Source organism: Zalophus californianus, chromosome 16 (assembly GCF_009762305.2).
Source record: "Zalophus californianus isolate mZalCal1 chromosome 16, mZalCal1.pri.v2, whole genome shotgun sequence".
Classification (NCBI taxonomy): Eukaryota; Metazoa; Chordata; class Mammalia; order Carnivora; family Otariidae; genus Zalophus; species Zalophus californianus.
Genome location: NC_045610.1, coordinates 16716833 through 16728463, shown reverse-complemented (window position 1 = coordinate 16728463; position 11631 = coordinate 16716833).

Here is an 11631-nt window from a genome sequence, read left to right as displayed (position 1 = left end):
TCAAGTCAGCAAAATAAATTGGGTTCAAAGTCTGTTTCTTTTTATGGATTCGTAGAGAAGACACTAACTAGGAAAGACATCTTCAGATCTGAGTTTTCATGTGTCCCTAAATTACTAGGTGGGGCCAGATATTGCTAACAGGGATGTAATTATTCCAGGAAAACCTGACCTTATGCAAAAATGTGTAACATATTTCACTGAACATTGCCATGTTCAAGTTAGATAAATCACCGGGCTTGGGTTACAAGTGGCAAGTAATACTTTTCCAGCATTATTTAAGTTGTGGAATCTTCCAATATTTCAGCTGCTGTGAAAACCAACCCCTTACCATTTTCAGGCTGTCAGATTATCAAAGTTATCTAACTTGAATATGGCAGCCAAAATATTGGAAGATTCCATAACTTAAATCATGCTGGAAAAATATTATTTGCCACTGGTAATTCATGCTTGGTACATAAGCTGTACTAAGCCAAGCATGACAGGGAAAAGTTTTTTTTGGGGGGGGGTTTGTTTTTTCTGGGGTTTTTTGTACAACACTTAGAAACGATTTATTTTCAGTGACTTCAGAACACAGTTCAGAGCCCTGCAAGGACAAAAAGAACTAAAAAGACATTTTAAATTTCATTCAGTCATTTTCTTGGTAGTGTTATTATTATTGGTTTTATTATTTGAAATTATTTTCCTTATAGTGAAGGATAAACACATTTTGAGTTAATAACATTAAGAATCAAGAATTTTAGGGGTGCCTGGGTGGCTCAATCGGTTAAGCGTTTGCCTTCGGCTCAGGTCGTGATCCCAGGGTCCTGGGATCAAGCCCCGCATTAGACTCCCTGCTCAGCGGGGGAGGAGTCTGCTTCTCCCTCTCCCTCTACCCCTCCCCCTGGCTTGTGCTCTCTCTCACTCTCTCTCTCTAACAAATAACTAAATAAATCTTAAAAAAAAATCAAGAATTTCAGTATAAGAGAGAAAAAAAGACCTAATCAGAAAATCAAAAAACAAAGTAAAACACTGTAATGGTAAACAGAATTGAAAACGATTTTTAAAAATGCAGTTTTTTTCTAGGTGTACAGCTTGGAATGGCTAGAAACACTGCCAATCCGGTGGAAAAGAACCCCCAGTACCTAGAATCTGGGCTCTAATATCATTCCTCACTGCAATGAACTAGCACTCCTTGAAGAAACAGCTGATATCAGGTCTGGGGCAGGAGAAGTACGAGGTGAACCAGGGAGATCTCAAGCCAGAAAGGAAGGAAGTTTTTGAAGATTAATGAGATCCTATAAGGCAGGGAAAATTTTATCCCTTTGAGACCCTCACATGTTTAGGGAATCCTTGTGTTACACTCTCAAGAATCAGCGATTGAAGAGAACTCTTTTTTTTTTTAAAGATTTTATTTATTTATTTATTTGATATATATAGAGAGACACAGTGAGAGAGGGAACACAAGCAGCAGGAGAGCGAGAGGGAGAAGCAGGCTCCCCGCTGAGCAGGGAGCCCGATGTGGGGCTCGATCCCAGGACCCCGGGATCATGACCTGAGTCAAAGACAGGCGCTTAACAACTGAGCCACTCAGGTGCCCCTGAAGAGAACTCTTTTATTGGTTAAAAACTATGTACATTTATGGTGCTATATGGTGTTATCTGGCCGGCACTACTGTTCTTATTTATACAAGAATAGAATAAAAGAAGATTTATGGTTATCTGCACATTTTAACACAGTGGTGAAGCATACCAGAGATCTGCCTCTTGCTAGTCATGTGACTTCAACAAGTTATTTAACCTCCATGAGCCTCAAGTTCTTTGTCAATAATATAATAATAATAATGCCTTCCCTACAAAGTCACTGTGAGGAGTAGGTGAAGTAAAGTATGAGAAGCACCCACACAGTAAGCTCGTAATTAGCAGTAGCTATCATTATATTACTAATACAGGCTGGGCAGGACATAATAAACACAGCCTCAGCATATAGCATTGTTCCAGTAAGAATCGTAACTAAGAGCGGTTTCTGTGGCTAAGTTGCAAGCACCATCTAAGCAGGTTTGGAGTTTGCTTCTCTGTGGATCTAAGAGCAGTGTGTTTTACTATCATCATTTGTAAGTGAATTTCGCAATGAACCAATGTCTTGGTTCTGGGTCCCTCCAGAGCAGACTCTAAGACAGAAGCTTCAGCTGCAAGTAGTTATTTAAAGGTGATCTCAGGAAGCACAGTAAGGAAGTGAGGTAGGGAAGGAAGGAGAACCAACAAAAGATGTGTTATTGAGCAGGTTAGTGCTGTGGGCGACCATCACTGTAGACACTTTGACACCCTCTGTGAAGCACAACTCAGAGTCATGAGTTGTGCTCCACAACTCCTTCCTCCTCATGAGAGGAAGGAAGCTCGGGTGTTTACCCACCAACTTCTTTCCATCACTGGTTAAGGAACACTGTTGGGGTATTGACTCCCCAGCATCTCTAGCTCAGCGTATGAGTGTGGAATGCACTGTTTTGATCCAGCCATGAAGGTTCAGGGGGAGACACTCAGGAAGTCACCTGTTTGCTATACAGGAACTATTGGCAGATGACCTCTAGGCAGGCCAAGGGCATGTGGGGAGGGCACCAACACCAACTTCTGTTTCTAAATGATTTTAGGAAATAATGGTTAATTATTCTTAGGTGTGATGATAGAATTGCAGTTATGTAGGAGAATGTCCTAATTCTTAGGAGATACCTGCTGAAATATTTATGAGTTAAGTGTCATGAGGATTGCAATTAACTTTCAAATGATTCAGCAAACACACGCACACGCACACACATACACACAAAGCAAATAATAGCTAATATTCACACCTACTGAATCTAGAATATAGATAGGGTTAAATAGTTACCCAGTTTCAATATTTCTGTATATCTGACATTTTCATAACTAAAATCTGAGGGAAAGTATTTAGCAGATATTTATCCCCTATGTGCTGAGTACTCTAAACATTGGGAGGGCCAGTGCCATCCAAGCCAATATGGTGTCTTTATCATGCATAAATAAAAGACTTGGCTTCTCAAGTCATCTCCTGACATCTGTGGAAAATTGCTTTACTAACTACACAAATCTATGATGTCTACAAGATGAATGGTGCTCCCTGAATTCCACAAAATTAAGTGGGTATCCCGAGAGATACAAAGATTTGCAAAACAAAGCTCCTCATCTTGAAGGGCCCTACGTTCTAGAAGGGAAAGTTAATAATGGGTAGGAGCCGGGTAGAGTGCACTCAGTGCTTGAGAGAGTTCAGATTTTCAAAACTGATATCATGGCGCCCCTTCTGGAGAGTCAAAGAAGTGATGAGATTTGTCCAAGGTCATAAAAGTCATTCCCGGAACATTTCTCTTTCCTAAAACTGACAGAAAGGGGAAACAATTCTGCCATAAATAGTGAAGCCTAGTAGTTAACCATTAAGCCTAAGTAGTCTAGGACTTGACATTTCCCCTCACATAGGTCAGGCCCAGAGGGAGAGGAGAGAGGCAGCCTCGAATCTGGAAATTCCTGGGAGTGGAAACCAATCTGCTCCTCATCTGGCCCCGTACACTTCTGGACAGAGAAGGGGGTCCAAGAACTGGCAGCCAGAGCCTGCTGATTTTGATGAGCATAAGAAACACCTGGGGAGGGGCTCCTGGGTGGCTTAGTCAGTTAAACCTCTGCCTTCAGCTCAGGTCACGATCCCAGGATCCTAGGATAGAGTCTCGTGTTGGGCTCCCTGCTCACAGGGAGTCTGCTTCTCCCCCTCCCTTTGCCCCTCCCCACTCATGTTCTCTCCCTCTCTCTCTCTGTCAAATAAATAAAAAAATCCTTAAAAATAAAATGAAAGAAAGAAACACCTGGGGAGTCTCTGGGCACCTTTCCTTCATCAGTTCTGATGAGACTCAGGATTTTCATCTTTAACAACCTACCAGGTGATGGACACAGTGTTCAGCATTCTCATTTTGGGAACCACAGACTATAGACCAAGTGTTGGTGAGAGTGATGGAGATGGAAGCTCCTCAGCTAAGGGGAATGTGCGTAGTGCCTACTGCATTGCAGGTACTCCAGAAACATTAGCAAAAGGAGGGGTGGGAGGGAGGAATGGAGGGAAGAGAAAGGAAGGGAGAAAGAAATGATGAGGATACCCACTTGGAGATAAATTAGGGGTGCAAGTTGGGTGCTCCCCTGGAAGAGAATGTGTACACAGGGCCGTCTGTGGGAGATGGACTCTGCAGGTGCACGGGCCTCACCGTACCTCCTGTGGTATGGGAATGAAGAACTGGAGAGGGAACCAAGCAACCAGCATGTAGGAAAGGCCTGAGATGCACAGGTTTTAAGCCATTTTTTTAACCAGTGCCACTCCCCAAGGTCTTCAAGCCACAGCCTTCACATCTGCTGTCACCAAGCTTTATGCAACAGAGGCAGCAGCTTGGCAAATGGCTGGAGGGTTGCAAGCCAGGAGGATCATCTAGCTGGTCACTGGGAATGCACTGAGGGTTTTAAAGTGACAGAAAAGCTAGAAATCTGGCAGTCACAGCCTAGCAACAATAGAGTGGTCCTTTGAGCAATGCAGAGACCCAGGGTGGTGACTTTTCCATCCAGAACCCAACACAGTGTCCACTCAACTGCTTAAGCTCAGGTGCGCCTGGCTGGCACAGTCAGAAGAACATGTGAATCTTGATCTTGGGGTCATGGGTTCAAGCCCCACGTTGGCTGTAGAGATTACTAAAAAAAAAAAAAAGTAATAATCTTTTAAAAATAAAAAAAAATAAACTGCTTACACTCAGTCATGGGACTTCCGAATTTCTAGCTCAAACAGTGATTAATGACCCTCTAACTTCCCAGTCTCCTTTAGGATTCTTCCATCACTGAAAATCTTAGACCTTAAATCAAGACCTCAGAGGCCACCTGTCTAGGGTTGCCAGATTTAGCGAATAAAGATACAGGACCCCTGTTAAGTTTTAAATCCAGGTAAACAATGAACACTTTTTTAGTCTAAGTATGTCCTGTGCAACTACTATCTGTTAATTCATAACAAAGCCAATATTTGGGATATAGTTGTACTAAAAAAAATCTGTATTTATTTGAAATTCAGATTTAACTAAGTACCCTGTCTTTTTTTTTTTTTAAGATTTTATTTATTTATTTGACAGAGAGAGACACAGCGAGAGCAGGAACGCAAGCAGGGGGAGTGGGAGAGGGAGAAGCAGGCTTCCCGCAGAGCAGGGAGCCCGATGTGGGACTCGATCCCAGGACCCTGGGACCATGACCTGAGCCGAAGGCAGACGCTTAACGACTGAGCCACCCAGGCGCCCTAAGTACCCTGTCTTTTATCTGGAAATCCTACATCTGTCTACCCTTCCTCTTTTTAATGGATGAGGGAATAAAGCTCAGAGAGGTAAGGAGACTTGTCCAAAGTGACACAGGGGTTAGAATCCATTCAAGATTCCTGGCCACTCCACTGCATTCTTATCCAAATGCCTTATTTCAGAGTTTGACTTGGCTTCTTGAACCACCATGGATGTGCCTTAGAGTATCAGTGACATTCCTGAATTTCAGGCAAAAATGTATGTGAGGACGGTTATTTTTCTGAGGAGATGGTTTCTGGCTTTTAATTAGCTTCTCAAAGGAGTCAAGATTTTAAAAAAGAGATTAAAGCCCACTCTTTCATGCAAAACATCTATTACTCTTGGCTGAGGTCCCATTTCTGCTTCCTCTCTATCCCTTCACTCCTTGGCATAACACTGGGCCCAGTGTCCCTCGGAGATGAGTAGATTTTGTCTGCAAATATCCACTCCGTCATCTACACACCATACAGAGATGTCATCCTACCCTCCACAACCTATCTATATCAAAACCAAAAATCCTTCTGATCTAGTCTACATTTTCCTTGTTCTACCTCTTGGAACTGACAACCCAGGGTTGACAGACCAGAACACCTTTCAGAGACGAGGGAGAAGGTGGCAGGGATGTGACCTTTGCGATTGACCACTAGAGGTCCTTCTCATCCGCAGTGGTTTTGAAGTTAGACTGCTAGGGGTTAGAGAAGACGTTTCCCTGGGCCACTGGGGAAGGTCGCAGCCTGTTACAGGCCTACTGTTGTATTCTGTGCCAAGCAGGGGGTGCGGGGGAGTAGCCATGTGACTCAGCAAGAGTGGCACAGCATAAAATGGCTTCCTTAGACGTTGGATGATGTCTTCCGGTATCAGGCTCAAAGGCAGAGTTTTTAAGCAGCATGGGTTTGGAGCTTCATTCTCCTCCACAAAGAAAAAGAAACACACACACATACACAGGACATTTCCCCGTTCACCGTCACCAGGCAAACGTCCAGCTTTCTTTGGAACATAGTCTGGCTACAGAGGCTCATTTACTGGAAACAAGTGAAGCTTCTGCCGGAGACCCTCATTTGCCTGTTCTAAAGGCCCTGACCCCAGTAGCTTTATATTTATAAGGTTGGATTCTTTTCTTTCAAGAAGGTGATCCCCCAAGTCTATAAACATCAGGTCTCCCAGGGCCTGGATGTAGCTCCTCTGGCTCCAGGATACAGGATTCAGAGAGGAAAGGAGTTGGGGGCAGTGTCAAAGGGAGGCCGCCCTGGAGACTAATGAGGGAGAGTTTCCTGTAGGATGAGGAAGAGGTTCATACATGTGTCAAACAACGAGGCAGCCACTTACTTGCCAAAGAACTGTAACTGTGGGGGCACCAGAAGTGAGGGAGCTCCCTCTTGCCTGCCTGGAGCTTTCCGTGGCCATCTGGAGCTTGCCAAACCTTGAGGGGCAGGGTGGTTCACTGACCTGCCTGTAGCATCCTGTTGGCTGCTTTCTGAATAAACAAATGGTCTTGCCAACCATTGTGTAGATTTGGGGTGGGGGGAAATACTTCAGTCCCAGAATTCCTATGAGCTGTGAGGGGCCATGAACTTTACAAAAGAGTAAATAATTAATCAGGGTTGAATGAACAATGCTGTTTGGGAGGTATAGATGGATTCTGGAATCCAAACTAAATCAAGATCTGCAACTTTAGAAGCAGATGAGTTTAGAAGCTGGGAGTTTTTTCTGAAAGAGAACAGTGCTGGAAACCTGCAGCCAGCAATGTGTTGGAACTGACTGATACCCGCGGGTAGGAGCTGACTCTGCACATTTCTTCTCCATTTTGCATTCAGCTACTGCAACCCGGTAGCTTGAAATCAGCCACGCTGGGAGTATTTACACCATTGAAATTGGCAACTGCTACAACTCAGGGCTCTCCCCACCAGGACTGGTTGTTAGATATTTCCCAGCACATCACTGCCGTTGCTTTACCCTTAAAACCTCCCCTCACTGTCCCTCCCCGCCACAACTGACAGATCGCAGAACCTGCAAGCATGCCACCTGTGTGTGTGTATTTGTGTATGGGTAGACACACAAAGGATCACATCTGTACACTTCCCCTTTGTAGCCAGCTTGGATGTCAGCAATCTTCCTGGTTCTGTGTTGACATTTTTAGTGTTTTTCTACTACTTACATCCTGATGATCCCAGACAGTGATCTCTCTCTCTCTCTCTCATTCACAGTTGTTCTCTCCCTTACATCATGAGGCCTTCATTACCTCAGGGATTAAGGAGCCAGTTGTGAAGCTTCTGAGGCAATAATATAGTCAGAACAGCAAATCACCTGAGCTGGCCATAAGTGAGAAGTACAGACCGTATCAGCAACTTGCATAGTATTGTCCAAGTGGAAATCATGTTAATATTTGGTCAGTGTTCTTTCAAGATGCAGGTTGTCACCAATGTACATCCTTTTCCCCTAGCACTTGGAGAAATTTCAGATGAGCATCTTTGTGTCGGATGGACAGAACCCAGGAACGTTATGTCACTTCTCAGCCTGAAAGTCTTGAACTGCAAAATATTGCATGGGAGACATGAGGAGGGGATTGACATCTTCGCGTCTATGAGGAGGGGATTGACATCTTCGCGTCTACTTTAGGCAGATATTCCTGTAACAAATAGTCTTTGAGGAGATCATTATTATCCCAGTTTCCAGACAAAAGAATGGAGGCCCAGGGAATTTAAGTAATGTATTCAAGGATATATAGCTAATAGGTAGTGTAATTTTTTAGTAGTAACTTAACATATCTAATATATACATAGTGTGGCAGAACTTGCAGGAAAATCAATCCCTTGTCCTATCTCTCCACCCACTGCCTCTTCTAAATCTGCTCCCCAAGGCAACTTTTTGTTTTTTTTAAAAGATTTTATTTATTTATTTGAGAGAGAAAGTGAGTGAATGAGAGAGCAAAGTGGAGAGGGGCAAAGGGAGAGGGAGAAGCAGACTCCCCGCTGAGCGGGATGCCTGACATGGGGCTCCATCCCAGGACCCCGGGATCATGACCTGAGCCAAAGGCAGACACACTCAACCAACCGACTGAGCCACCCAGGCGCCCCCAAGGCAACTCTTTTTAGACTTTTACTATTCCTTCTTAATATCTCTATCTTTAACCAATAGGCTTATAAGTAGAATGAGTGTAGTGACTTTGTTTAGTTTGTTTTATGTCTGTATCCTCATTGCTTTAGGACATCGTAAAGATTTGTTGAAAAAATACCATCATTTGATGTAACAGTTGGCTTCCTGCTATGTTTTTTTTTTTAAGATTTCATTTATTTATTGAGAGAGAGAATGAAATAGAGAGAGCATGAGAAGGGGGGAGGGTCCGAGGGAGAAGCAGACTCACCGCTGAGCAGGGAGCCCGATGCGGGACTCGATCCCTGGACTCCGGGATCATGACCTGAGCCGAAGGCAGTCGCTCAACCAACTGAGCCACCCAGGCGCCCGGCTTCCTGCTATGTTAAGATAAGGATCTGGTGTGCTAAAAACATTTCCCTTTCACCTCCCCCACTGCTTCCCATTAAGGCTTTATCAATATGTTTACTTCCTCAGCTAGTAACCTTTGTAACTCCAAGTCATGCACATACTCCTTTATTTCTTATTCCACAACTATAAATACTACCTTTGGACTCCATCGTGAGGGTCCTGGTTTCACGGCGGGCCTGCCTGACTTGAGGACGCACACCTTTTCCATCCTGCTGACCGCTTCTGGGCCAGTGAGTGTCCTTCTGCCTCATTTTGGAAAATATATTTAAAAAATAATAGGCACTGGGTAAATGGATTTTGAACTAGAGGTATTCTTGGGCCAGCATCTTCCAACAGAGAACGGTCTGAAGATACTGGAGTGAAGTTTATGAAGCTAAAGAAAAGTGTAGTTCAGAAGCATTAAAAAATATGCACAGTCCAGAATTCTGATAGCCGGTTATAATTTGCTGAAATTCTCCTATTGCCTAAGGTGAATTCCTGCCCTTCCTACAAAACAGGACTTGCATTTTACATTAGGGAGGCGATGGACCCAAGAAACTGGTAGATACTCTGGGGTCTATCATCAGCACAAAATACCCCAGAAATGCCCCCCGCTAATTTGTGCCTGGAGCCAAGTTATTTCTTTGGCATGCGGTGAAAAAGAGAGTGGGAGCTGAGCATAGCCCTGGCATAAGCCTGGGTGTGGGTTTCATTAGAGAAAGTAATTGACACCGAGAAACAGAGGCCATGAAAGGAAAACAGACATGGCCTTTGTTTCTCAGGGCCCTCTAGCTGACATTACACACACAACGCAAACACTGTCCGCATTGGTGCTTGATACGGACTTTTGTTTGTGCCCAGTCCCTGCCTTCTTCCAGAAGACAGCTTCACTTGTCTTGTATCTGTACTTCCTTGTCCCTGGCAAGTCCCACTCCTTGTTCTTAAAGGTACCTGCTGGCTCTGCATAGCTGAGTTAGACAAGGGCTTGACCTACACATCTGGAACCTACGCTTGGGCAACACCCAGGACAGATGGCAGGAGAGCTCAGTTCCAAGCCCCACAGGCACCTGTTGGTCCTGCTATCTAAAGAGAATCCCAAGGACCAGCCTCTGCCCTAACCTAGCCTCATCCCTACAGTTCAGCAGGAACGTCCCCCTCTCTGCAGATTGCGGAGTTGCCAGTGGGAACCTGGCAATGTTTGCTTGAACTCTTTGCCCTATATTTAGAGACAATAACTACCTACTAGAAGAATATCATAGGAAGTAGTGGGGGAGCGCAGGTCATGGCAAGACTAGATTTGAATTGTATACACTTAGGGTCTGGACTTGAACAAAGCCACATCATCAGGACTAGAATCAGTTAGGAGTAACAGAAAAATCTAGAAATGACTTAAATATGCAAATCTATGTCTCTTTCATATTTTAAGAAGTCCAGAGATAGTCATCCCAGGATTGGTAAGGTATGCCATGGTATCTTTCTTGCATATTGCTTTAGCCTGCTTGGCTTCTATTCCCAAGGTTATCTCAACATGGCTGCTAGACTTCTAGTCATGGCGTCCATAGTATAGTCTTCCCCACAAGGGAAGAAAGGCAAAACGGGGCTTTGCTTTCTTAAGGCTATTGCCTGGAAATAGCTCATATCAACTACTTATATTGCTCATACCAACTACTGCTTATATGTCATTGGCCAGAGCCTGGTCACGTGAACACATCTCCCTGCAAGAAGACTGCTCATTGTTGTTTTCACTCCAGGCAGTCATGTGCCCAGCTAATAATCCAGGATTTTGTTACTAAGTACAAAGGAAAATGGAGATTGAAGGACAACCAGTTGTCTCTAATCCTTGATGGAACAGATCAATAAGAGATCTGCTTATTTGGGGTTGACTGGCCTAAACAAACATTACACATGTTGGAGAGCCAACTCCCAAGGACAAAGATGAAACATCCTCTCAGGTTGCACCCACTCCACTGACCCCTCAGGTCAGGTCAGACCAACTCTATTTGAGGGGTTGGGATAATTAGTATCTCAGTGTATCCTGGCTAAGAAGGCATGCTATCTAAAGATAACCTTTGTCCCTGCCACAGGAAAGAAGAGCAATAGGCTTAGACCTGTCCCAACACAAAGCCATGCCAACTGAGGGAAGCAGGGGGAAACATCTCTACTAGATGTGTACCCAAGGGCATTGGACTCCAAATTAGGGTTTTTGATTTAGACCTTGCACCTATCTCCAATGACTAACATGGTCGGTCAAGGTATGCCTCCTGAATCACAGAGCACTGAGAATTCAGGCCATGCCAGATGGAGGAGTAGAGAGCTTCACTGACCAAGACCTGGTCAATCATGGGGCACCCCTGATCCAGGTAAAGCCACACCCGTGGAAGTATATGGATACTGTGGCAGGCAGCCTCTGAGAGGACCTCAATGATCCCTCCTTCCTGTTATCCATACCTGTGTGTAGTCGCTTCTCCTTGTGTGTGGGCAGGACTCACTGCCTCATTGCTAACAAAGAGAATATGGCAGAAGCTGTGGGATATCACTGCTGAGAATAGGTTACAAAAAGACTATGGCTTCTGTCTTGTTCTCCGTTTGAGCACTCACTGAAGGAATCCAGTTGCCCTTGTGGTATGCCCTTGGGGAGGTCCACATGGCAAGGAACTGCTGTCTCCAGCTGACAGCCAAGGATGATCTGAGGCCTGCCAACAGCCACCTGAGTGAGCTTGGAAATGGATCCTTCTCCAGTCCAGCCCTGAGATGACTGTAGCTCCCACCAGTAGCTTGACCACAGTTTTGGGAGGAACCCTGAACCAGAGTCACCCAGC